Genomic DNA, 24,733 nt, shown 5'->3' with positions numbered 1-24,733 from the left:
ATATTTAATGGAATTATTTATCAAAGATTACATTGTCTATATTAGAAAACACTTGCTATTGGTTTTGCAATTGTGGCCAAATGATTAAAGAGTCGGACTTGTAACCCTAAGGTCGCGGCCAATTGTTCCAAGTTAGTACAACATTGCCATGATTTATTTAAAAATTATAATAAGAACAGATTATTTGGTAATGACATGTTGGATTTTTTTTCTCTGCATGCTACGTGCAGGGTGGGCTTCATACAGGACTTCCATGATGCCTCTCCAAACAACATGCTTTTTAGTTTCCATAGTGGAATCTGTCAAAATATACAATGTTTCTCAACTTCCAACTTCAGTCCTCATCCATGTTTGATGTTTAATAAACATGAGTATATTGAATATACATGAAGAACGGTACTACATTCCAAGGAGATTTCCGTGTGGGCGGGGCCACCATATGTGACTACTGCCAAATGTTACATCTCTTAATTAATATTCATGAGCAACGCTAATAATATTTATATGCATTCATTTAACTTTACATTTTAACTAAGACAACTCTGGGTGCATTTTCATCATACTTTACAGGTTATTAGCTATTAGTGTCTTTAATTACCTGAGCCTAATTAAAACTAACACAATGGGAGGTAAAAGTTATGACACTAGTGGCATGGTCCATTAAAGCCTGCTTGTTCTGTATGGCTGGGTTAAATGAGCGATGGAAATCAATTCCATATGTCTATTTCTCCAGTAGTGACAGTGAGGTCAGAGAGACTTACTTTTGCCTTACCTTGCACAAAAGTCCAGTGAACAGCTCCTAAAAAGCTGCAGAGATCCTGGACGGATGGAGATTTTACACATCCCCAGAGTACCACAGCAGCGTCCTCCTCTGCTCACACACACCCCTGCAGGCATACACACACATAAACAGAGTTAGGTGAAGTTCTGAAGCATGCAAAACACATTCAACCAGAGGAAAGCTAAGAAAAAAAATCACAATTACTATTGAAAAGTTCTTAGAGAATTAGAGAGCCTCTACCATCTGTTCACCTCTTCAGGCGATATGACTGAGTTCAAGTGTGCATACTGTACGTCACACTCCTGCTATGGAGTATTAGTTGCAGGGTGTCAGGGTGAAAAGCCTGTTATTATGTAACCGTGAAAGTGTGATAAGGCCATGGCTTTCTGAAGGGCTTTATTTCTTTGTCTTTGGGCATCAGACAGTGAGTTCACACGGGTCTCAGTGGACATCAGTTCAAAATAAATCACATTTTGTCAGATGCAGAATAATCTGTGAATGTTTCTAGTTGCTCAAACTGAAATATCTGCTCAGTAAGTTAACTCCTAGGTGTGGAAGAACACACTGCCCCCCACTGGATACAAACCATCATTACCTCTGTGTGAGAAACCATAATAAACCAATATAATATTTAACAGCCCCTTTGACTTTTTAGACATCCTGAAGAAAGTAGTTTGAGTGTGTTTCATATGTGACAAATATCAATGCAAAGAGGGTTACTGCACTGCCATGTTTATTGGTAGGCTATATGAATGAAACACAAAGTAACTAATGTAACCTTTTTTAAGTGTCCACAATCTGAAAGACTATAGTTCAAAAGATTGATTGATATATGCATTGATACAAATGAAAATGTTTCTTGAGCAGCAAATCAGCATATTAGAAGGATTTGGATCATGTAACACTGAAGACACTGAAGACTGGAGTAATTATGCTGACAATTCAGCTTTGATCACAGGAATAAATTACAATTTAAAATGTATTCAAATATATAAAAAATATTATTTTAATTTGAAATAATATTTCACAATATGGCTTGATTAAATAAATCATACAGCATACAATAAAACATCTATACAAAAAAAACTGTAATACCGTAACATACCATATCCATATAGTAGCACACTCATGTACGAAAAAAAAAAAAAAAAACATTATAACAGCAATGCCTGCTCATAACTGCAAATAGGGATGTGAGATATCACCACTGGGTTTACCCATAGTCATCTATGGTTGAATCTGCAGGGACTGTCCTCTCTCTCTACCCTTATACATTTAGGCTGGAATGCTAGTTACTGTTTACTCTGGTTTTAATAAAACCAGTGAAGAATGAAGTTGAGATTAGAGAGGAATGTTTCTGTGTGTGTCTCTTCTCTTCAGTTATTAACAGTCTCATCTAGTATTTGCTTCCCCTTCTAAAGTGGGTCACATCTACATGGTCTGCCAGCCATGCACAAACACATCTAACGCACACGTGGAGAAGAGAGGGGAAACAGCGGTTCACACGTGCCTGAGCCTGTCTGCTTCACAGAAAGAGGGAGTGACTGGGAAAATAAAGGGGGTGAATGGAGGTCTGAGAGAGTTAAGCCATACACACACAACGCTAGTGTGGAAACTATTTTTAAATGGCAGCTTTCCAAGTTACACCAAAGTTGTTAGCTGCAGTACAAGCTACTAACAAAAGCAGCTAACTAGACTGAAGCTACTGAAGGGATAATATTTGAAGAAATATATGAGACTTGTGGCTACGACCAAATTACAGCTTTGCTGACATTACTTATATTGATGAACTATATAATTAACAGATGATAATTAAAAATGTATTATATAAAAAAATAGTTTAGAAAAAGTTTATGGCTGGTCAGACTTTTAATGTTTTTGAAAAAAGTCTGTTATGCTTTATTTGAGCAAAAATAGTAAAATTATTAAATTTTATTCCAGTAGAAAATAACTGGTTTCTATCTGAACATATATTTTAAAAAATTTCATTTATTCCTGTAATGGCAAGGCTGAATTTCCAGCATCATTATTCCAGTGTCACACGTTCCTTCAGAAATCATTCTAATTTGCTGATTTGCACCATTTCTTATTGTCAGTGTTGAAAACAGTTCAACTACCGTATTTTTTGGACTATAAGTCGCACCTGAGTATAAGTCGCATCAGTCCAAAAATATGTAATGATGAGGAAAAAAACATATATAAGTCGCACTGGACTATAAGCATTTATTTAGACCCAAGAGAAAACATTACCGTCTACAGCCGCGAGAGGGCGCTCTATGTCAGTGTAGACTGCAGGAGAACTGAGCAGCATAGAGCGCCCTCTCGCGGCTGGAGACGGTAATGTTCTCTATTGGTTCATTTCTCTTGGTTCATTTCTCTCGGTTCATGTCAAATTAATTTTGAGAAATTAGTTGCACCTGACTATAAGTCGCAGGACCAGCCAAACTATGAAAAAAGTGTGACTTATAGTCCGGAAAATACGGTAATACTTTTGTGTTAACTGTGATACATGTTTTCATGATTCTTTGATGAATATAAAGTAAAAAAATAACAGCATTTATTTGTAATAGAAATTTCTGTAACATTATAAATGTATTTACAGTACACCCTGGACTACATCTCCCATGCTCCATTGCACCAATCACATTCACCTGATAACAATCATACCATGCGCCTGAGACCAATCACACACACACACACACACACACACAGCACGCTCATCAGACACGCTTTATAAGCATAGGACTTCCTCTCACACACAGCCGAGTATTGTTCTGCATATATCCCTCTCCTAGCGATTGCTGTGATACCAAGCCTTTCTTTGTATGTTTTCATAGTCTTGTCTTAGTTTATAGTTTTCATAGTCTGGTTTCAGTTTATAGTTTTCATAGTCTTTTCCTTGCCCTGCCCTCATTCTCGTGTTTTGACCCGTTTGCTCTGGTTACTGGATTACCCTCTTGTCAACCCCTCTGGATATTGTTAGCTCATCAAAGACTCACGCTTGCCCTAGGATTATTCTTGTGTCTTGCCCTCTATATACCTGTTTGCCAGTGTTTGACCCATACCTGTTATGGCCATGTCTCTGTCTAATAAAAGCTCGCACATGGATCTGTACATCTCACGACTCGTCATCCCGGTTAAACTTATGTACAATGGTTTCTTAAATAACTTTCATTTGACTGATATGCTCCTGCTCTCCCTTATCAACCACACAAAAACATAAACACACTGTGCAGAATTAATCACTGAGCCACTGTCTGCAAACTTATACGGTATGGCTCATTGATTTTGCCATGACCTTAACTGGCCTGTCGGAGATAAACGTATGCCTGTTAATTGGACCAGCTCTTTGGTGTCAAGTTGCTCCACTATCATTCAAGCTGCTTCCTTTGCATCTAAAAACAATCTCTAGTTCTTGACAAAAAAAAAAGTAGATTAACTGATACAAGATCCGGAGGATATCTGTCTAACTGGCAGGAGACAACAAAGTTCAGACTCTCATAAGAGCTGTGGTGCAATGGTGACATTGTGCCATGGTGCTTAATCCTTGTGAAAATGTCCACATACCTTAAAAGTATATTTTCAAAAACTTGTACTTGCATATAATACAATATTTAATAAAATGACACTTACAGTTAGTGTACTTAAAGCTGCAGTAGGTAACTTTTGTAAATATATATTTTTTACATATTTGTTAAACCTGTCATTATGTCCTGACAGTAGAATATGAGACAGATAATCTGTGAAAAAAATCAAGCTCCTCTGGCTCCTCCCAGTGGTCCTATTGCCATTTGCAGAAACTCCATCGCTCCCGGTAAAAAAATAACCAATCAGAGCTGCGGTACGTAACTTTGTTTGTGTTCAAAATGTAGAAAAATGTATATAATAAGTGAGTACACCATGAATCCATTTTCCAAACCGTGTTTTTGGCTTGTCCTGAATCACTAGGGTGCACCTATAATAAGTGTTTATATTCGGACTATTTTAGATTGCTTCGGGGATACCACGGCGGAGTAACCCAGTACCTTTGTGATTCTTCATAGACATAAACAGAGAGAAGTAGTTCCGGCTACGATGTTCTTCCGCAAGACGCAAGCAGTTCTGTTTATTAACCGCTAGAGCGTCAAAAGTTACCTACTGCAGCTTTAAAGAGAGACAAGTTCATGTTTCATAACATTTTGAAGAGGAATTTGTAAAAATGTCAGATTAAAAGTACATTTTTAATCACTGTTTTAATATATTTTGTTATGCTTTAAAGAAGTACATTTATTTTGATGTGTTATCTCATACTATAGCACATGAAAATTACTTGATTATGGTTTTGACTCTAGTGTGTTATTCAATATTACATTTAATATTTTCAGTGTATTAAAGTGCAACTTTACAACATTGCACAATGCCTAATTACAAATATATTTAAATATATGACAAAAGTTTCAAAATGAATTACATTATTTCATTCTACCATAAGCACTTTCAAAATTCAAGCTAAAATCCATTTTCATTTAAATTAACATACAATTAAGTGACCGAAAACATTACATTCAGTTCACACTTGAACACAGTGTATTCTTTTAAAGTATTATTTCTGTAACAAGTACTCTAATAAGTATGCTAAGTGTTTTCACCTTTTCAATGAAGCTGACAAACTCCAAAACAAATCTACATTAAAGTTAAGCGTTACATTCAAACTCATCTGATGCCATTTAATTTATTATATATTTTCCTATGCAAGGAAAGAAAATGACATCTATAATATTATTCACAAAAAAAAAATATAGCCTTCTGCCCTAGTTATTCTAGCATTCAAGATACAGATCTCCTTTTTCTTCGGTACTGAATATGAGTGTGCTACACCTCCTGCTATATGCAAATACTGTTAACGTATTGCAAATGCACCAGGAGTGCTAGAGCAGATGGTACATTTGAATTGTGGCTTTTTTGTCCTTTTTGGATCTTGACAGCTACGGGTTGCTGTCCACTTTCATTATATGTTAGAGTGGAAATATTGCTGCTGTTATGAACTCATTGTGCATTCTATGCAAAGAAATATATGTGTTTAACTATGAGGTCTGTGAATGATGACAATTTTAATTTGTGGGTGAATTATCCTCTTTATGTTCTCCCCATTAACCTTACAGTGCCCACCTGTTCCTCGCCTGCTCCCGTAGGCAAATGTACTGTTAGATGAGGTAAATGTGTATCTGACCCATTCTGGGCACAGCGAGAAAGAGAAAGAGCATGCAGAGTGACAGATGGCAAGGGCCAAGCGTCAGGGACTTGAGGACGGAGAGGCATCAATCCACTCCACTCCTCCACCACTACCTCCTTTCTGACCCCTTCATCCCTCCTTCTAGATGAGAACACAGCTCCATCTCTCCCATCATTTTCCCATCCTTGAGAACCACGCATAAGGATTCACAACAGGACAGTATAATGCCAGCCGTGCACCACAACACAGATGCTGTCTGACTCATAGCCTGGGAGTTATGAGGGGTTATGGGGCACCTCCACAAGGAGAGAAGCAGCCTGAGGTCACAGACTGACCCCAATTAATGCGGATTTGGGGATTATGAACTGTAATGAATCCAGACTGCCACTAGTTATAAAACGTTAGGTATTGGTTAAATAAAAGAGAAAATAATACCATTCAAAGATCATGGCTGCATTTGTTTAATCAAACATTCAGTAAAAACAGTATTTTTGTAAAAACAGTATTTTTGTAAAATACTTCTGAAATTTAAAATAGCTTTTTTATTTACTAGAATACATTTTAATGTGATGTATAGCCGCATTTTCAGCTCCATGTCTCCAGTCTTCAGTGTTGCCTGACCCTTCAGAAATCATTTTAATATGCTGATTTGCTGCTCTGTTGTTGTTGTTCCAATTTAATTTACCTTTACTGTATGAATTAGAATTATTACATGATGAATTATCAGAATCTAGAGTGTAGAATACAGGAAAATATGACAGTAATTACAAAATATGATCAGTAATTTATGAAATATTAGATATTGTTAAATTAATGCACAAAAATGCAAAACAGAAGCATTTTAAGACGTGGCTGGAAAATGATTTCAGGTATAAGGAAAAACTGGACTGTGGATTTGTGCTGCCAAGGAGAATCAGATTACTGTTCAACCCGTACTGCTTCTGAGCTTTGGGATGGCATTAGAGTTTTAATTTTCATAAAACTAACAACTGAGCCACATTTGCTGACCTCTGACAGCAGCCTTGCAATATGGTTCAGGGACAGGATGCTCTCATGGGCTTAAAAGTGTCTGAATCCATTCTAATTCACCTGCTTTGCCTCCCGTCTGTATCCTCATATTGTCACGTGTATATTTAGTTCTGTTTATTATGTTCTAGTTTTCCCTCCTTGGTTGTTAATTAGCTCCACACCTGTTCTTTTTCTCCCTGATTGCGTTCTACCTAGTATTAAAGCCCTGTGTTCTCCTCTGTATCCTTGTCTGGTATTGTCTTTTGTGGATTATTTGCTGATGTATTACTGTTGTAAGGCAAGCCTACCAGCAAATGGTCCCAAGAAGGATTTCACCGCATTTGTGGAGTGGGTACTGTTGAATAGCAGATCACAGTTCATTTGGGGAGGTATTACCCAATTCTCCTGAGTTTCCACTGGTTCCCCCAGCTCCTGTTCACCCGTGTTGCCTCCCAGCCTCCCTCTCTCCTCTCCTAAAACCAGACAGTTCCTCAGCCCTGTCTCCGCTGGTTCCTGTCAGTCCCTCAGCTCATTCTCAGACACACAAGTTTTAGTCCTGCCTAATGGCCTAAATGCTTTCTATTCATCAACGACTCCTGAAGAAAAGATATCAGTTTCCACTAAAATATTACGCAGGAAAACAATTTTTTAAAATTGATAATAAGAAATGTTTCAGCAAATCATCATTTTAGAATGATTTCTGAAGGATCATGTGACACTGAAGACCTGAATTTCAATTCTCAGCTGAAACTCGGGATCTTTTCTACAGACGTACTTTAGTGTCAGTAACTGAACAGCCCTCTGCAGCTGATTAATGCAAACCTATGACTCAGTGTCAAGATCCTGACAACTTCAAACACTTTTTCTAACTGCTGTAAATCTGCAGTTATACTTGAGTTCCTAAGGGGCTGGGTGTAGTAGTGTGACAATGGGGGCATCCACCGTAGAACCTCTCGCTGTTTTTTCATTTTCAGCATGATCACTGCAGAGACCCCACACATTAAGTCCCAAGACAGCTACGATTTGCACATGAAGGACACCGCTGCCTGAGACAGAGTTGCATAACAGTCTTATAACACCAACCAAAAGATTTCTCATCTCTCAGTTCTGCTCACTCAGGATTATTTGTAGTCTCAGAACAACTAGAATAAAAATATCTCAGTAATTCATAATGCAATTGTGAAACTATATCCTCCTTGATAAGTAAAAGCAGTATATCTCAGATTTTCTTTATTTTCTGTCTAGCATTTTCTTTCCAGGAATGTAAAAGCAGCTTTGTTGTTTTAATGCTCCGCTGTCTGTCTGTAGTTTCCACTGTGTTCATTGTCCAAGCACACATGCATAAAAGATGATTTGCTGCTTCAATTTCTGAATTTTTTTCAATTGGATTTAGTGGCAGACAACACTGGAGCTACAACAACCCCACACAGGATAGTTTAGCATTCTCCCTGTGAGAGAACTGTGTTAGAGACTCTATGAAAGGACGGTAAAGATCAAATATGTACTGTAATATGTATCCATCTTGAAGTGCTGACTTTCACAAACAGCGTGAAGCAAATACATGCAAGAAAAACATTTACAACTAGATACAGTAACATGTCACAAGAGAACAGAAAACCGATTCTCAATATTAACTAGTTTATTTTATTAGCACTCATATTACTAGCATAGTGGCTGTTTATTAGTACTTATCAGAGAAAGTGAAGTGATGTGGCCAAGTATGGTGACCTATGAGTAGTAGTTAAAGGGGGGATGAAATGCTATTTTACACTGTTAAAGAGTTGGATTCCCATGCTAAACATGGACAAAGTTTCAAAAATTAAGTTGTACATTTGAAGATTTCTCATCTCTCCGGTTTGTCATGAGTTTCGGAAAGTTTTTTTTCGAGTATGGCTCTGTGTGACGTTAGATGGAGCGGAATTTCCTTATATGGGTCCTGAGGCACTTCTGCCGGAAGAGCGTGCGTTCCCGTAGAGCAGAGCACTGAGAGCACAACAGACATTCACTGATCAGAGAGACCGAATTGTCACAAAAGGAGTGTGTTTTTGGTTGCCAGGGCAAGACAACCCTGCACAGATTACCAAAAGAGAAACAGCATTAAGGGACCAGTGGATGGAGTTTATTTTGACAGAGCATCAACGGAGTTGTGCAAGTGTTTGTGTTTGTTCCCTGCATTTCGAAGATGCTTGTTTTACAAACAAGGCCCAGTTTGACGCCGGATTTGCATATCGTTTATTTCTTAAGGATAATGCAGTCCCAACGAAAAAGGGTCACGATCGTGTGTTGGAACCGCAAGCGGTGAGTAAAACTGCTTCAAATATCTCTGTGTTGTTAACTTAGCTATCGGCGCGTGAGCACATCAAGTAAACAACATGCGATGTTGTCATCAAACTGCACTTTCCACATGTAAAGCTTAAAAAATAAATAAATAAAAAGACGACATAAAGTGGAACTTAGTCATTTTCCAAAACCGCTAAGCTAATATATACAGTTTCAGTACATACCACATAGCATACCGCCTTTGCTGATGCTGCTCTTGTTAAATTTCAGCCTCTGAATCTGATTCTGGATCATAAATAAACGGCTGAATCTGACTGTAAGCCATGGTTTGTTTTGGATGATGGTTTTTTCCTCAAGGTAATGTCACAGCTTCCAAACGCTCTCAACGCAAAAGCCTACTTGCGCTCGTGATTCTTTAGCTCCGCCCACACGTCACGCCTCCAGCCTGTCGTGTTTTTCCGGGAAAAATCTGTACAGACTGTCTTTCTCTTATGAATATAATAAAACTAAAGACTTTTTGGATTTATGAAGGATGCAGTACTACTCTATAGGTACTCAAGATTAACAGGATATTGAGTGAAAACGAGCATTTCACCCCCCCCTTTAATAATTAGTCCATAGTGAGAACTGGACCTTTAAAAAAAGTGTGACTAATATGACTAATAAAAGTGTTGACAATATATTACAGTGTCAAATATTATATAATAATGACTTACTATAAAGTATAAAATATGTTTGTATTTTATTTATATAGCTTCACAATTTGACTTAATTACAAATACAATTTTGCCTGAATCACTGAGATACTATTACAGCTTTTATAAATATTTTTTCATGTTCAAGTAAAAACAGTTTTATGTTTTCCATTTTTATTTTAATTTGTTAACTTTTAAGTAATTTTGTTGTGAGTTTTGATTGTTTTAGTCTTAAGGTTTTTTGTTTGTTTGTTTATTTATTTGTCTTGTTTATATTTTTATTTCAGTTTTACTTTCAATTATCCTAGTAGATAAAGAACTAAATTAACGTTAAACTAGATGAAAATGGTTTTAGTTTTACTTAATAATAACTCTGTCTGAAAGAACGTTTTCACATTTAATTGTACTCAAGAACTAAAAAGTAGCTTGAGAACATGAAGAAATCAAGAAAATAGACTTTTCTCTTTAAAGTATCTTTGATTCACAAACCCTTTATGCAACATGCTTAATCAAACAAAGTGCATTGAAAGTGTAAGGCTCGAAGACTCACAGACAGCTTGAGAATATAAATATTAGGTACAAATTTCTATAAATAGTACTTGTAGATTTACTTAGCACCTGTTTTCTTTCATTAGAGCCCCAAAGGGATTCAGGTTCTAAAATAATAGTAAAACTAGCAGTTCAGCCTCAGACCACCAGAGAGAAAACAACTGAGAACTGAGACTAGAGCTTCAGAGGTTTTTATCGGTGGTAAAACTGGTAATAAGGGCCAAACAATTCCATTGTAAGAATGTTGCTACAGACAGCTCTAAATGATGGATTATAAGAGCATATAAAGATTTATCCTAATTGTGTGGAAAAAGAGTGCACAATTTAAGGATTTGTTTCTCTAAGCTGCTCCAGAAATTCCACAGTTAGCCTTCAACATCATTCTTGATGAGAGGGGAAAAAATCAAAATGTTAAAAGAGAGAAAGAGAGCAGCTTCTTTATAACATCTCTGCAAACAGTACCATGGACCGATTACACAGATTTGATGTATGTGCAGCCGTTCGGTAGATTGAAGGAATCAAATAATTTGTTGTTGTAGGTCGAGTCACGCAGAAACAAAAGAGGGACAGATGATGGAAGCCTATGCAGTACAGTATTTCAGTATTACAGTAAGTTCATATACTCTATATTTAAGGATGAAATACGTTTATTCATATTGTCACCCCTGGTTTCCACTGAGATCACATCAGATAGGACACTGAGAGCAGGCATTAGCCAATGAATCAGTCCATACATCTGTTTTGACTTCTCATCTGGCGCAGAAAATGAGCAGTATTTGTCCGGGCACAAAGTAAAAGAACAGACAGGACATCACTGCTGAACTGGGCTCTGAGATTGTTTGGGCTTTGTACAGTGGGTTTGTTATTCTAACTGTGCCTTCCAAAATGGAACAATCAGAGCCTTGTATAATCCACTTTCACTTTAACGAGTCTTCCAAGACTTCATAACCGCCCAACTGACTCCATTCACAGTATTAATCGACATTTGATTGGAGTGGCCACAATTTGGCAGCTTTGGCAGCCAAGTATCTTATAATTAGACATTTTATTTTAAAAGAAATCTGTCAGACCTCTCACAGTGACCTTAGTCTTCGTTTGAATAACACATTCTAGATCTAAGTGCCTCTATAATCCAAATAAGCATCACATCCTCCAATCAGAAAGCGGAACTGCACGTCAGCCAAGACTGAAACAAGATTACAGTACATTACAGAGATTTTATCCCACAAACTCAATGGGGATGGGAAAGATAAGCTTTTTTAAATAACTGTAAAAGCAATAAATAAGGAGTAAATCCTGGACTGTGTCCCTGTGGGTGTAATCCTGAAAAAATGACTACCATTGGACCATGATAAAACACACTGTGCAGACTATGTAGAAACAGTGGAATCCAAACATTGTCAACACAAACACGAAAAAAAGCATAAACTGCATGAGTGCATGCTATTAACACTCATTTTTCAAATATGTCTGAGGTAAACGTGTTTTAATAAAAACATTTTTTGTAAAAATATGCTGTGAATATTAAAAACAATGCATGTCTCTGAAACTAAATTAAACTAAATAACTTTTCGCTGGTGAACAAAACTCTAGCCAATACAGTATGTTATAAATAACAATAACATGAATGATCAAATTGATAACAATAACAAATTATATATACACCATGAGTATATCCAAATGTCGAAAAAATTAAAACTATATTATCGTCTTTAGGTTCCCCAAACACTTCTCTTAAATGGCAAGTTAAATTTTGTAAGGACAAGGTGACCGCAGTCTCCTGAAACCACAACGCTTCGGCCCATCTCAACGCAACCCCGGATAATTGCAGGATAATGAACGAGATTTTTATATATATATCCAACTTTATTTATTTATCCTGGAGACAGTAGAACAAAGACACACAGGTTAGCTTTCTCAAAGGTAAGTATATGTTACTTCAGGAGGTCTTCTGAAAGTGAGGTGAGCTGGGGATGAGATCGTGTGGTCGATTCCTGTCAGAGGGTTGCCCGTGAACTGGTGCTGAGGTGACTGCTTTATAGTCCTTGTGATGAGGTCGCTGATAGGGAACAGGTGTGGGTGATTAGCCTGACAGGTTCCTGACACTAAGTAGGATGATATTTACTATATAGCAAATTTAAACTGCTTGATTGCTTCATATCAAAATCTACTACAGCATATTTGCGCTGAAATAATTTGACATCATTTTCTTTAAAGCTGCTTGTGAAATGTGAATTGTGAAAAGTGCTACATAAATAAATTTGACTTGAAATTCAGATAAATGCTTGCATTATAGCATGTAAATGTCTTTTGTTGCATAGTTGCTGTCAACAGACCTTCGTATGTTTGATTTCATAGTACATTTTGATTGTGGTGTATGTGAATGGACCTTATTTGTCATAATTTTTTCGGTTATGCAAAATGTGTCACATAAAGGAGGCATCTACACTTCCAGTATTATGATAGCACAGAGGTCACGGTATATTTACCCACATAAGACCAGATGTCTGTAAAGGCAGACAGCAGAGGAATGCCGCTTCCAAAGGACTCTTTCAGCGTCTGTTTCCAGCCTGGACTAGACTGTTTCCTGTGAGTCTCAGGATGAGCCGGCATTCTCTCTCCACTCAAGCCCCAAGGGAAGAAAACAAACAAGGCCAATGAAGTCATCTGCCTGAGCACCCTAAGGGAGTTCTTCAGTTTCCCTGACAGAGCAGAGCGAGAGGAAAACGTATGTGTTTCTGTATGTGTATTTGAGAAAGTGAGTGAAAAAAGTGAAAGTGAATAATCTCTATAACAGATGGGGAGCTGTGGTTGATCAATTACTGTTTCTGCTGTCAAACACAGGATCTGACAAATGTAAAAACTGACTTCATGACTTAAATATTAAGAACAAAACTGCATGGTACAACATAAATAAAGCAAATGCACAGGTGAAGTACTGTAAATGACTCTTTGGAGCATCTCTGTGAACTACAGAAACTTGAAAAGTGCTGAGAAAGAGAAAGAGAGATAGACTGACAGAGCATATATTGCTATCCATTTCCTCTGGGATAGTGGATTCCATTTTGATATGCAAGGCTGTATGTCTAGCGTCTTTATAGGATAAAGAATTAGTGATCAAGAGCTTTTGTTTTGAGTTTTTATCCACATTCATAAAACAAGGGAGCTTACTGTAATAAATAAGGAAGCCTTTGTACTGTATGTCTGTATGAATATAAGGCAACAACATTTGTTAGGATTTACATTTTTGAAGATGTGTATTCTGATGCATGTTTCAGGCTATATAATGTCGGTATGAAGTCTGGAAAAGAGTGTTCAGGGAAAATAATAAAAAATTATATACATATTCAACTAATAGTTTCATGCAGCTATCAGGACTATTTATAACTCTTAATTAAAGTTTTTTTTTTTTTTTTAAATAAGGCATTTTCTTTAAAAATGACCAAAAATATACAGTACATACTTTACTCATGAGTGAGGACCAAGCAAAATGTCTCCCTTTCCAGTAAAAATCCAAACTGAAAACAATTTTGTTATTGGTATAAAGAAGTTTTTGTTAATTAATTAATTAAACGGCATTAATACTGAATACAGTATTTTTGTTCAATTAAATAAAACTGAAATAAAATAAAATATAACTTAAAAATATAATAAAAATATAAAAAATATATATATAAAAAAGTGGATTACTAAATGGAGAACTAAAATTACTAAAACTAAATGGAGTACTAAAATTAAAAAAATAAAACAAAACTGAAATAAAAATAAATTATAGATAAATACAAAAACTAAAAGATAAAATTAGATAGCAAAATTACAAAAAAGCTTGCCTTGAACTGAAATGAAAATGTTAGCTTTTTTTTTTGATAAAAACTAATACAAAATATATACTATAACAATCAAAATAATACTAATATTATATATATATATATATATATATATATATATATATATATATATATATATATATATATATATATATATATATATAACTACATATTATTTAACAAAAAAATTATAATAAAATTACACAATAAATAAATAAATCTATTTTGATAACATTTAAAATGTTTGTAAATTATACTGTTCATTATTACCTAATGAATGTTTTATGTCCATTTACTAAAACAAAATAACATTCAAAACATGTTTTTAACTATAAAAATGCTGGTTGTCTTAATAGGAGTGATGTTGTTGTGGTGCCCAGCATGAGAGAGATCTAGAGTCCATATGGAGATCTGATGGGCTCTGACAGGACGCAATGCTTCACCGAGACAGACCGGCCAACCCACAGCAGAATACTCTATAAATACCCCATCACTACCTCTTTCTCTTGTCCCCTCTCTCATTTAACTCATTAAACATGAAATGAAGGCAGATGCATTAATAACCAAAGCGACCGTGCAAATTAAGCATAAATAAAGCCCAAAATCCTTATTTAGATATTCTGCTCCAGACGGCCATGCGTGAGGAGAGACTCTGGGGGGAGTTACGTAACTGACTCTAATCCTTTGTGCTATGCAGCACAAAAACAGAAGAAGCGGCTTCACCATTAAAAGAGTCGGGACAGCTTCTATCCATCTCAAATGATTGCTTCTTGGAAACTGTGTTTATACATTGTGATATATACAGATAAAATGTTAATGACTGGCAGCCTAATATTTTTATAGCCTGACAAAATTGCTTCAATATTTTTCCCTCAAATTTTTACAGCTCTGACAAAAATTCTACATGTCTGGAGTCTTATTTTCCACATGAATCATAAAGAATCAGAAATACACCTGAAACAGGATTAAAATATCAAGCAAATGAGCTGATCTCAGTATTGTGATACTTTGATCCACATCCGGTTTGTATTTCTGGTTCTGTAGGGAAATGCTGAGTCATCAAATAAACCTAATACGTCCTCTCAAATCAATACTGACACACAACTTCAGTACTCTACACTAATTTGGCAGCAGTACACATAGTGACCTATACAAGCCAGTGAACACAAACCACATTCCCGCTGGCTGGTCTCCCAGATGAGCTGTCCTGGATTTGTTCACCTCTCCATGCTGCTGCCTCAATGACAAGCATTGTGATACTCAATTAAACCCGACTCATTTTCTCATATTCTCCTCTGAGAGGTACAAACAGGTTAAAGTTCACACATTCAGGACAGAATCCTGCTTTAGGCATCCGACCTACATGAATTGGAAGGTCATACTACATGACAAAGGTTAAGCAAATTGCCGCTTTTTCTAAAATTGGGTACTAAAAACAAATTTTGCAGTGCATGCTGATAATGGTCATTTGCAAAACACCTTTTTCATGAACCGCAGGCTTGGCTTTCCAAACCCATAAGACTTTGAAACCTGAGAGATTTTAGTCCAAGTCTTCTAAAAAACATGATAGATTTATATTATGAACAGATATTATCTCGCCTTCCATGGCTTTTTGTTTATTAGGCGTCACTACCAAAGTGAGAAAGAAAAAGCCTTGCATTTATCTGCCTGATGCGATCATGACATTGATAAATAGTTGCAGTGCAACACTAAAGTTTTAGCCGAGCACTGAGAAAATTAAACGTCTCCAAATATTTATGCATGTTATCCATCTGTGCCTTTTTCGTTAAGTTAGACTCCTATTTCTTTCTACAGAAATCCAATACTGCTCTCTTAGGACAAATGATATGTGCACAACAGTACCACAAAATGCTAATGGATGTGAAATAAGGTTTACAACTCTATTTACTACAATTGACTTCCTCAGTTAATAGCTTACAGGTACAGTTTTAAAATAGTAGATCAATTATTACTTTTATTCAGCAAGACCACAGTAAATTAATCACAAAAAAATTTTAAACAGCTGTTTTCAACATTGATAATGTTTCTTAGGCAGCAGATCAGCATATTAGACTGATGTCTGAAGGATCATGTGACACTGAAGACTGGAGCAATGATGCTGAAAATACAGCTTTGACATCACACAGGATTAAGTTACATTTTAAAATACATTAAAATTTAGGGATTTGAGTACTTAATGAGAGACCGTTTGACTCAAATACACATACATTACTGATTCCTCCATTAACAAAGAAGCAGATCTGTCCCTAAAAATACAATAAGCACCCAAACAGCATAAGGAAGAAAAAAAAAATCAATGATGCATTTAAAGAGAATTCAGTGGAAATCCATCTGCTCCATCACGGCTTTATATGACAGCTCGTCTCAGCCATGAAAGCTGTGATTCAGAAAGTCTCCTGGAAATGTCAGGGAAGTTTTTGGACAAGGTGGTTGTAGTGACATAAATCAGAGTTATGGGGAGGAGAGGTTTCGTGTTTGTGTTGTTGAGGAGAGGGGTAATAAAATTACTGTGGGGCTTGCACTGAACCCCAGAGCTCACAGGCGGAGCCGCGAAAACATCAGCAGCCAAAGACACCATTCCTCATCTCCTGGCTCCAAAGAAGGGGTGGAGGAGAGAGAGCCAGGGGCTGAAACACCACACAGGGAGAAAAAACAACTAGTTCTCTTCATTTCCAACTGTCTGCAATTATGGTGAAATGTGAATAATCTGCACAGCGTTAACATTCATAGAGGCCATTTATGGCACACGCCTATTTTCTTTTCATTTTGGAATGGGAAAAGACATGAGAGAGAGTTGATGAGAGTCAGCTGATGGAGTGGGCTGAAGAGGGAACAACACCACAGGCGATCTGGCAGAGTCATTCACTAAACTCCATCCACATGGAGCTCACCTCACTTCCCACAATTACAATAACTGCAAACTTTCACACACTCACACATGAATTCTTCATGGTGATGCTGTTAAAGTTCATTTGATTTTACCAGCTATGAGGAACTTAACTGTTCAGGAACCTTTACCTTTGGAAAAGGTAAAGGCTGTGTCTTTATACATCAATGTATCGTCACGAGCCGCTGGGTTTAATTTGATTTTGTTTGTGTATGTTTATTTTTTTAGCCATGATTCCCATCCACTTACATTATAAGACTGATAGCCTGCTACATTTGACTTAAAAATCATAATTTGTGTGTTCTACTGAAGAAACAAAGTCACTTACATCTTGGATGCCCTGGGGGTAAGCAGATACTGGAAATTTTCATCTATCCCTTTAAAAACGAGCAAATTAAGATGTTTGAGGAATCAGGCTTTGTTTGTGTGGTAATTTAGTACTTCCCAGATAAGTCATTATTTCTATACACGACGCCTCAGTGCAAGCTAATGGAATGTCAGAAAAATGTGTACTTCATTTAGTGATCTCTTTGCCTTCAGTTCTGCTTGTTAAGGCTGATTTATACTTCTGTGTCCGCAACCTTTAAGCAGCAGGCTATGCATCAGTTTTCATTTATACTTCTGCGTCCTTGTCCGTGGCAACGTGCAGTATACATATGCAAACCACTAGTCTGTAGTGTCTACGTGCATGTTGCTTGTGTAACTCGCAGACCACGGCAAAAGCCAAAGAAGAAGTGGCTCGTTGGAGAAGCATTATAGCCGTGACGGAGCCAAATAAATATCAAGTCATTAAATCATTATTTAAACCTACAAAAAGGAGACAACAACAGAATAAGAGAAGACGGCATTCTTTCCATCTCCTCAAAGACTTGTACCACGGCAAATCAACACGTACTGTTGTACAAAGCTATTTAGTATAATAAATGATAAGACACTTGTTCTTTGCTTTGCTTTATTTTATATAAGAAGATGTAACATTAAAATATATTAAAGTGCACATAAACATACGTAAAATTCAAGTACATACAGAGGGAGGGATTCCAGCAGACCAATCACAGCGCTTGTTGTCAGCAGAGAACTGATGCGCTGTTAGATTTTTTTTTGAGAGGTGCATGTCAGGCTACGCCGTCCTACACATAGTCTACGCCGTAGCTACGTAGTTAAAACTGGCCTGTTATGGATGCTACTGTCACACCGTCATAATGGACACCAACGAAACAGTATTGTGTCTGCTGGACCATCTCTTGACACTCTGACCTCATCCTAATACCTTCACGTACTTCACAGATGCCTTTCATCATAGCAACAGTAGAGAGGTTAACAAAGCCATTGAGGAGGTCAATAACCTTGCTGCAGTCATTCAAGGCTTTTGGAGATTAAGTGTGAACACATGCCATAGATTCACAGTGCTTTACAAAGCTGTGACTTCCAGACTCGTGTCTCTAAGGTAGACAGATAATAAGTCTGTCTGATGGCCTAAATGTGGGATGGGGGTGTTTGAGGACACAAAATGAGAGCTGTTTATATTGCTGTGCTAGGCTGTGTGGATCGTAATCCCCTCACAACACGGGGCACTACACGGCTCTTTAGAAATGCCTGAGAGACGGCCGTCATGGTTCAGCATGACTGGACTGATCATAAGCCCTCTAGAGACTGAGACACATTATTTCAAACTATAGATGTGCAATCTTTTAACCTGAGGTTCGCATGCAGCCATCAATTATACAAGTGACAAATTTCACTAAAGATTGATTTCTGGATTATCTTTATATTACATAGTCGGTAAGATTCTTCAGAGGGTACGTCAATAGGATTTCATGAGCTCTATAATTGAATTGCTAACAGCATTTATTTATGGCTTCTCATGAACTTTATGTTCAGGACAGCTAATTTGCATATGGGTTTTTATGCATAAAGGGCATGGTAACACTTTAGTTTAAGGATCAGTTCTCACTATTAACTGTTAACTTATTAGCATGCATATTACTAGCATATTGGGTGTTTATTAGTATTTATAAGCAAATATGAATGGCTTATTCTGCATGACTCTCTTTTAGATCCCTTGATCCTAAACGTAACAACTGCCTTACTAACTATTAGTAAAACAGGATTTTATAGAGAGATAAGTTATGGTTAATAGTTAGTTAATAGTGAGAATTGGTGCCCAAACTAAAGTGTCACCAGAGCCTTTATAATGCAACATCAAAACAATTTACAATAATGCATAAATAATGGCTTTAGTACTTTTTTTTTTCTATTTAAGAAAAATGTAAAGACACTGATCTATATATAACAAACTAAGAAAAAACACTGAATGAGTCCAAACACAAATAAATAAATTATATAGAAAAAGTTATATTTTTATCTAATTTCTTCTATTTTAATTTTATTTATTAATACATGAATTTATTTAAAATATGTATATAAATATGTACTCATTTTCATGTTCTTCCAAACCTGTACAACTTTCATTCTTCTGTGGTTCACAAAATAAGATGTTTTGAGAAATGTTAGGCTCCGTTCACACTTTCTGTTTTTGGGATTGACAACCGCATTTACTCACAGGAGTCTTGAAATGTCCTGTTGACAAAGCAACTTAAGCCACGTTTCCACTGCTGGAACTTTACCCAGGAACTAGGGACTTTGGGGTGGTGTTCGGTGTGTTTCCACCGCAGGAACCAGGATCTAAATAAAGTTCTGGGTAAAAAAAGTCCCCGCTGGCGAAGAAGTACTTTTCCAAAGTTCCGGAACTTTCGGGGGCGGGACTTGGGCGCTAAACATGCTGATTGGTTCACACAGCACTGTGATTTCAACCACCATTTATTCGGATCATTTTCAAAATATTACTGTTATTGTGTCATGAAATGTAATTTTAAAAGTATTTCAGGCGAGAATGTAGTTGTTTAAAACTCAAATCTGCAGTTTATTTATAAAGCCAGCGCCTGTTTAAAAATGTGTTTTGCCAATTTCAGAGAAGGTAAGCTCCAAGCGATCAGTGGGAGCACAGTGATCATGTCTTCAACTCGTCTACTCTCTCTCTCTCTCTCTCTATATATATATATATATATATATATATATATATATATATATATATATATATATATATATATATATTTAGTACAGACCAAAAGTTTGGACACACCTTCTCATTCAAAGAGTTTTCTTTATTTTCATGACTATGAAAATTGTAGAGTCACACTGAAGGTATCAAGGGCTATTTGACCAAGAAGGAGAGTGATGGGGTGCTGCGCCAGATGACCTGGCCTCCACAGTCACCGGACCTGAACCCAATCCAGATGGTTTAGGGGTGAGCTGGACCGCAGACAGAAGGCAAAAGGGCCAACAAGTGCTAAGCATCTCTCGGGGAACTCCTTCAAGACTGTTGGAAGACCATTTCAGGTGACTAGCTCTTGAAGCTCATCAAGAGAATGCCAAGAGTGTGCAAAGCAGTAATCAAAGCAAAAGGTGGCTACTTTGAAGAACCTACAATATGACATATTTTCAGTTGTTTCACACTTTTTTGTTATGTATATAATTCCATATATAATTCCACATGTGTTAATTCAAAGTTTTGATGCCTTCAGTGTGAATCTACAATTTTCATAGTCACGAAAATAAAGAAAACTCTTTGAATGAGAAGGTGTGTCCAAACTTTTGGTCTGTACTGTATATATTCATATATATATATATATATATATACATATATATATACATATATATATATATATATATATATATATATATATATATATATATATATATATATATATATATATATATATTAGGGGGTCAGTCTGTATAAATGGTGATTACAAACTGGTTAAAAAGCTTCAGTGCCTCCAAACATATATTGACATTCCCCTTCCATCTTCCACTCTTGAGCTAATGTTTACACATCTTATTATAGATCAGAGGTTAAAAGCTCGGCAGTTGTAAAGCATGTTGTAAACTCCAGCATGTTGCATGGTTTTCTTGTTTGTAGTCATTCGAAGATGCACTGGACAAGCCATCAGCACAGCAGAAAGAGGTGAGTGTCAGAGCGAGCCTCAGGCAGATCGAACTGCTTGTCTCTTATCATAACTCACATCGCCATGGGAAGCACTGTGCAGTGGAAACTGTTGTGAGCCCAGGACCCCTGTGTTGCATCAGCTGGGAGAAAAAGATGGAGAGAAAGTGCTGCATGCTTTACATATCTCGCAGGCCAAAGATCATAAATCAGGGGACGTACAAAGAGGACAGTGTTTTTATAATGTTTTCTTTCTCAGTGTGGGGGTGTGCAGATTTGCAGAGCAGATTCCTGACTAATGGAAAGCAGGCCAAGCACGAGACGCTGTGTTACTTCAGCGAGCGCTTCTCTGTAAAAGTGCATGATATATCGGGGGCCAAAATATTATTCTTTAATAACTGGGAACATTTATTATTAATATTAATGTTGATATTGAAATTACAGCTATTATTTTGTCTTGTTCACTAATAACAGCCATTATCTGGGTCCCATTCACTAATAATTCACATGCACACAAATGTTTTTGCATAATGCATATTGCACATGAATTTTTTCTTAACTCATTCTGAAGTTAATGAATTTGGATTATTCTGAATGAGCAACCAAGTGCCTAAGGACACAACTTTTCCTTTACATCCTTTTGTCACTCTCAGCAAACATACTCTGCACTATAAAGATTCAATCTCGCATGAAAGCACATGCAATAGGATCAAGCAACAGAGAGTGTCATCCTCAGTACCAGTTCAAACACAAAAAATACATTGCATTATTTTAAACAGCCTGAGATTATAGATTAACCATCTCATTAGTCATGTATGATCTAAAATATATGTAAAAATTACAATTTTCACAATGTGAATTTATTGTTATTATAATTTTTTTTTACAATTTCAGTATATGAATGTTATTGGCGAATCATGATTTACAATCACATTTTTTTCATTTTAAGTGATAAAGGATAATAACAGAATAGAAAAAGGTGAAGGCATATCTGCCACAAAATGCTGCTAATTGTTTACATTATTACACCTCTGCTACATTATCGTCCCTAAAACTGCATTGCATCCTTGGGGAATGTGATATTTATCATCTATGAGTTTGAGTTTGGAAGCTGACATTATGAATGCTTATATTCAATTGATTGGCAACAGCCTATAAAATCTTATTATTCTAACTGAATTTATTGATTAAATGCAAAAATTTGACATGAAAAGATTTCAGTGCACACAATTTAGCAGATTTCATATTTTCAGTGCACACAATTTAGATAACAAAAACATCTATAAAGTAAAAAATGCCCCTGGAAATCGATTTTATTTCTGTCACTTAAACTGACCACTACACAGAATATGATGAGCTTTGGGAGTCAGCTGTCCATGTCCAGCCAGTGTACCAGCACAAAAACACACTCAACAAAGTATTGGCTAATTACCATCATCAAGATATAATTTTTGGTCAGTATTGTATTTGGTAAATATCAAATTAGACATGCACCGCTAGTGCATTCCTACTTCTCTCATCATGCAAATGTACGCAACATCAAACATCACTGCCAATCACATCTTGCTGCTCCAAAAACAGGAAGTGGATGGGCATCTTTGTGGGAGGAGCTAACAGCGAGTCACTATCACTCTCTGAGGTGAGTAGTGAAGCTTGGGTTTGCTTGTCCTCAACATCACAGCAGTCAGTGGCATTACCCTGACTTCTTGACTATTTGGATTTAGCAGAATAATGGCTTCTCACAGTTCTCATTATTACAACACATTCAAGCATTTCATTTATTTGGTTCAATCCTGTCTGAACTAAAATTGCCCTGTGCTTTTTGATAGTTTGAGATTAAGGAGAAGCCCATAATCGAGCCGAGCGATGCATATTATACTCTATTATACTGTAAATCCATCAAGAAAGTTAATAAGAAAGTGAAAGACAAACCCAAGAAATCACATTAGTGTGGGCAATTGGCACACATTGATTTTCTCTCAGGAATATTAATGGATGGCTCCTCCCTCAACATGATAAGATCAGCTACTTCCAAACACACAGAGACCCATAAATACACATTTGTATATCTCAGCAAATCAGCCTCAAGAACACCAGATCTACTGTCAGAACTATAAGGATGTAAAAATACCATTTTTCTTTCAACATTTAGACAGAAAAGTCTTGGTTAATTTAATCATTGGCTATGTTAGAGCCACTCCAGCAACTAAATAAATGATTTACGGTATTCTCTGTGCCAGAGATGAATTTTTCCCACACCAACCATATTAGAGATAACCTCGTAAATTTAGTGCCCTAGAATGCTGGTCGGTGTATTGACGTGCACTTCCAGTCAAGACAAAAATGGCAGGCAAGTTTACAAAGCAATGCCTGCCAAAAGCCATCCAACACCCTAATGAAATTACAAACTCTATCTTCATTCATGCAGCAGATGCCAAATTCGTTCTGAAACAGATGCTTTGCTCGTTTTATCAGTCTATATATTTGTCAATCAAACATTAAAGACTTTCACATGTCAGGTCAGTAAGGCTGTCACTGCAGCTGGTTAAAAGTTATATGAGATATATGGAATGTATGTCACATGACCTAGTGATCGTTGAGCACTTGTGTCCCATTTCCCACACACTGTTAGTACTGTTATATATACACCACATTGACTTGCTTCTCTTAAAGGGTTAGTTCACCCAATAATCAAAATTATATCATTAATAACTCACCCTCACTCACCTTTGAACCAGTGAGACCTCCGTTTATCTTCGGAACACAGTTTAAAATATTTTAGATTTAGTCAGAGAGCTCTCTGTCCCTCCATTGAAGCTGTGTACGTCTACTGTCCATGTCCAGAAAGGTAAGAAAAACATCATCAAAGTAGTCCATGTGACATCAGAGGGTCAGTTAGAATATTTTGAAGCATCGAAAATACATTTTGGTCCAAAAATAGCAAAAACTATGACTTTATTCAGCATTGTCTTCTCTTCCGTGTCTGTTGTGTGAGAGTTCAAAACACTGCAGTTTAGTGATATCTGGTTCGCGAACGAATCATTCAATGTAACCGGATCTTTTTGAACCAGTTCACCAAATCGAACTGAATCGTTTGAAACGGTTCGCGTCTCCAATACGCATTAATCCACAAATGACTTAAGCTGTTAACTTGTTTAATGTGGCTAACACTTCCTCTGAGTTAAAACATCCAATATCCCGGAGTAATTCATTTACTCAAACAGTACACTGACTGAACTGCTGTGAAGAGAGAACTGAAGATGAACACCAAGCCGAGCCGTGCCAGATGATGAACAAAAGATTGACTCATTGATGTGCAAATCAATTTGCTTTTGAAATGCTAATTGATTTGCATTTCAAAAATAAGTGAAATAAGTATTTGATGCCCAAGAAAATCATGACTTACTATTTGGTGCAGAAACCTTTGTTGGCAAGCACAGAGGTAAGACTTTTCTTGCTGTTGGTCT

The 24,733-nt window shown here is 36.6% G+C and overlaps 1 protein-coding gene across 2 annotated transcripts in view; it reads right to left on the bottom strand.

Moving 5' to 3' along the window:
- LOC128026392 (leucine zipper putative tumor suppressor 2 homolog) overlaps positions 1-24,733 on the bottom strand; it is a 61,173-nt gene that overhangs the window by 30,798 nt on the left and 5,642 nt on the right. For both annotated transcript variants that reach the window (XM_052613480.1, XM_052613481.1), the window contains exon 2: positions 773-887. The gene's annotated coding sequence lies outside the window, so the exon portion shown is untranslated. The remainder of the gene's footprint in view (positions 1-772; positions 888-24,733) is intronic.

The sequence above is a fragment of the Carassius gibelio genome, chromosome A13 (genome assembly GCF_023724105.1).
Source record: "Carassius gibelio isolate Cgi1373 ecotype wild population from Czech Republic chromosome A13, carGib1.2-hapl.c, whole genome shotgun sequence".
Lineage (NCBI taxonomy): Eukaryota > Metazoa > Chordata > Actinopteri > Cypriniformes > Cyprinidae > Carassius > Carassius gibelio.
This window is presented reverse-complemented; position numbering and strand designations above follow the sequence as displayed.